The sequence below is a fragment of the Hevea brasiliensis genome, chromosome 8, assembly GCF_030052815.1.
Source record: "Hevea brasiliensis isolate MT/VB/25A 57/8 chromosome 8, ASM3005281v1, whole genome shotgun sequence".
In the NCBI taxonomy this organism is placed as follows: domain Eukaryota; kingdom Viridiplantae; phylum Streptophyta; class Magnoliopsida; order Malpighiales; family Euphorbiaceae; genus Hevea; species Hevea brasiliensis.
The window spans coordinates 30,162,724-30,167,625 of NC_079500.1; positions in this window are offsets into that span (position 1 = coordinate 30,162,724).

Genomic DNA, 4,902 nt, shown 5'->3' on the forward strand with positions numbered 1-4,902 from the left:
ACAAATGGTCGGTAATGTACCTACTCAAGTCCCAATACAGACACCGATGGTACAACCACGCCTCCTACCAGCAAGATGATAAATTGATGAAATATGGGGCTACAGAGTTCAAAGGGACAGTAGATCCTTTAGAAGCTGAACAGTGGTTAGAGAGGATGTATAGGGTATTCAAGAAACTGCATTGCACGGAGGAGCTCAGATTTGAATACTATGTGTCCTTGTTACAGGGGGATGCTTATGATTGGTGGAAAACCATTCCCCACAGTCTGGTAGAACCTGCAGTGCTAACATGGAATGACTTTCTCAGGGAATTCAGACAGAAATATGTCCCTGATGCTTATGTAGACCAGAAGCTACAAGAGTTCCTAAGTCTGAAATAGGGGGGCAGATCAGTGGCTGAGTATGAAAGGGAATTTTCCCACCTTAGCCATTATGCAGTGAGTCTACTCTCTACCAGCAGGGAGAGATGCAAGAGGTTTGAAACTGGCTTGAAGCCCAGTATCAGAGTACAAGTAATCGGCTTCAAACACACTAACTTCTCTGAACTTATTTCTCAAGCCCTAGAGTTGGAAAGAATTGAGTTTGAAGCTGCTCCTGAGAAAAAGAGATCAGAGAAGACAGAGAATGAGGGAAAATCTGTAGAACAGAGTTCCAGTGGTCCCACTGGAAAGAGGAAGAATTATGAGGGACACAGCAGAGGTGGCAAGAAGTCTGGTAGAGGAAGACATTCAGGACAGAAACCTCCTCTATCTGGTCAGCAGAGTACCGGAGGTTCCTACCATTCCCGCCAATGTGAAAATTGTGGAAGATATCATTGTGGGATATGCTATAAGGTTATTGGAGCCTGTTATAACTGTGGAGGCACAGGACATTTTGCCAAGGACTGCACCAGTAGTCACAGAGTTGGACCACCTCCTACTACTGCAGAAGGGTTAGTTCAGAGCCCTGTCACCAGAAGTTCACAACAACCCAGCAGAGGTAGAGGCAGGGGTAGAGGTAGCCCAGCAGGCAGCCAAGGCACGGTAAAACATTCAGAGCAAGACAGTGCTCCGGTCAGAGTCTATGCAATGAGACAGAGGGAAGAGACCGAGACATCTGATGTTGTGGCTGGTACCTTCTCAACTTTTAACCAAAATGTGTTTGTGTTATTTGATCCGGGTTCTACCCATTCTTATGTGAGTGCTAGCATCATTGATTGCATTGCTGTTCCATGTACAAAAATGGACTTTGAGGTGCTAGTAACAAGTCCGCTGGGACAGGAGGTCAGGGAAATAAATTTTGATACATTAGTGATTAGTCCTTTAGGATAGGGATTGTGATAATAAGTGAAATTAGTTTGGAAGAGTTTATCGGCGAAAAGTATTTCCTGACACGCCATAAGTTATAAAGCTAATTGGCGAGCCTATTTAATGTAAAGCAAGAGGATGTAAAAGTAAGTTACAGTAATAGAATTGCTCTAGATGAAGGCAGAGATGTTACTGTTAGTATTTGTTAATGGATATTGTAATCAGAATAAGTTCGGATATCAGTGAATTCGAAAAGGACAAAGGATAGGAAAGTTTGATCTATTGGGATGTATTGTAGTAACTATGCAATGTTCTTGATTGTTTATATCATAAACCATGGATTACAGTACTAACTTGAGATTATTGTGTAGAGCTACGTACTATCTGATAGTACACCTAGATGAGGATAGTTGCCAATGGCATCTGTTTTGGTATAGTTATGCCATGACAGAATTTAATTGTTAGAAATGAGTTTGAAAATCCTACTTAGGGATCTAAAACTCAAAAGTTAGAATATCGAAAGGTTATAGTTCGGTACAAAAGAAAGTAAGTTATAAAATATTGACAGATAAAAAGAGTTATGGAAGTAGAGATTTGAACAGTTGATTCATATATAACAAAGAAATATTACTAATGTGAGGAAGACTATGGACCAGAATGGTCAGAGGACCAATGACCGATGAATGATTCTAACATGACCTCAAGGGTCATTCAAGAAGTAACGTGAACCAAAATATTAGACAGCATAATAGTAAGAGGAGATTGGTGTTATCCAAACAAATTAAACATTGTATTAGATTGTTAAAAGTCTTACGATCATATAGAAAGGAGAAAATAAACGTATGACTATTGTAAGATGACTATTGGGTAAAATTTTGTGGACGAAATTTATTTAAGGGGGGGAGAATTGTAACAGCCCTAAGTTCGGTAGTGTGTTCTACTGCTCCGGTGACCAGTGTTGTCCGGACAGCTAGGATGCCTAGAACTACACTTTGACATGAGGGAGGAGACATAAAATAATGAAATACAAGAAAAGAAAATACAAGAAAAACAAAGGAAAAATAATAGCAAAGAAATGTGATCAAGTTAAGCGTAGGAAACCTAACGATGGGTGATCAAGACTGAAGTCACGGCGTGGACCGTTGACTAGCCTCGGATCATGGGAACCCTGGAAAACATTTTTAGGACTTAAATAGACCCTTATTGAAGAATAAATATCATTAAAAAGATCAAAGAAAAATTAAATAATTAGTACAAAGAAAAGTGAGAAATCGAAAAACAGACAAAACCCGGTGTTACCGAAAAATCGAGAATGCAACCCGAACAGGGGCATTATGGTCATTTGACATCCCGAATTGTCTTTTGACCTAAATGTCCATTAAAAATAAATAATATTACACTTAAAAAATAAAATGAAAAATTAAATTGAGGGTACCTAATACAAATAGCTAAAATGGAGTGAAAAATGTGTAAATAAAACATGTAAGCTTATTATATAGTTAAAATTGAGTGAGTGGGCCACTAAAGGAATATAATAGACACATAATGGGGCAGCTGTAACTCCATTATCCAAACAGAAAATTTCATCTTCTCCAAAACACCAAAGTTGCCGAATTGAAGGATGAGAAGAAACCTCCATGGGCGTTTTTGCATGAGCTTCATCCTCTCCCTCATTTCAACTCCATTCACTTAGGTTCCTTCATGAAAAATGGTCTACACATCACAAGGAAGAGTTTGATACCAAATTTGAGAAGTTTAATCAAGGTTTGGCAAGTTCCAACCATAAGGTGAGTTTACATTTTTGAACTTTGCTTTGTTAAACCTTGTGTACATGTTATGGGTGTTGGATTTATGAAGAAAATTTGCAAGTTTGAAGAGTTATTGAAATGTCCATTTTGGACAGCCATGGAGTCATGTATTTAATGATTTATTATACATATATTTGATGAGAAATGATGTTGGTTATGGTGATTTAATATCCTAGTAAAATATTTCATATGTATAAGGTGATTTTTGTACTTGGATGAAAATTGATGATTGTAGGAAACTTGGGTATTGAGGAAGATTTTCAGCAGCTTGGGGATTCTTGAATAAATATGTGTGTTCATGAAGGTGTTGGCAGAATATTGACCTTGAGAGTTGATGGATATGTGTATAGATTGATTGTGTAAGTATATGTAAAAATTTGTAATGGTTAGGTGTGTATGTGATTGTATTTAGACTTTGTAAATTTGAGTGTTAATTGGTGTATTGAGGATAATTGTAATGTGCCCAAAGTGATGATAATGTAAAGTGGAATATGGTTTTGGTAATGAACCAAAACAGAAATGGTAAGGGGAAGTGCACATATAGTAATGAAGTGTGTAATTGATGTATGTTAAGTAAGGTAGTTAAGGGCAGTGTACATTTTAGCCAATAAGTTTAAATGTGTAACCTCAATTGGTATGAGACCAATTGGAGGTGAAACTAGGCACAAAATGTGCCAACTTTCATTGAGAAAGCATACCAAAATTCTGCTTGCAAGGTGACCTAAGAAAATGACCAATTCAGATTAGGTACAATTAGCACCTGAAAAATGACCAATTGGGCAGCAGTGAGTGTTTAGACCATAACTCACTCAAAACAGGTCCAATTGACCTGAAATTTTAACCATGAATAGTTAAGACCCATACCTACAAGTCTTATGAAGACACCAAAGCCCAGAAATGACCAGAAGCAAGTCAAAAAGCTTGCACAAGTTCGGGTCCAAAAACTGGCCGAACCAAAGTTGACCAAATTGACCTAAAATTGACCTAATTTGATGCCAATTGACCAGCAATAGTATAATGATCATAACTTGGTCTATTTAACTCGGATTGACCTGAAATTTTGCCCCGCGTGCAATAAGACATAGATCTACAAGTTTGTAGTTTTGACCGAAACCCGAAAACAGAGGGAACTAGGTCGTCCGGTTAGGTCAAACTAGTATCCCGAAATCCAGCAATTTGCAATGAAATGCAAGAAAACGCAATATACATAGAATTGAGTTTGGTAACACGTACCAATCCTAAAACATTATCGAATGTGACATATTAAGGACACCAAAACCTAATTTACCGAAAACGCATCGAGGGTCGGTATATTAGGTGATTAAGCAAATAAAGGAATTCAGTGAATAATTGAGTTCAGTGAATTACTTATCGAACATTATCGTTAGAGGCAAATTAATGTAGTACTGAAACACTTCAAATTGTGTTTCTCAGTTAACAAGGACTCAGCAAAAGGGAAAGAAATACTAAGTCAAGACCAGGAGACAAATATCAGAGGTTTGTGCACAACAACTATTTCTCTTGAATTATTTTCAATTGAAATAAATATTGACTATTTGTATATTATTGTTTTAAATTGTGGAAATGTATTTGAATGGATATTTATTGCTTGAAAAGCATTGTAAATGATTTGAAACTGTGAGAAATTGTTTGAATGATATTGATGGATATTTATCGCTTAAAAAGCATTGTAAATGGTTTGAAATTGTGGAAAATTTGGTTTAGTGGGATTTGTGAAATTCGAAGTTAATTATGAATTGTGTTGCCATTTTGTGAATGAAATTATGACTTTGGAAATTTATTGGATT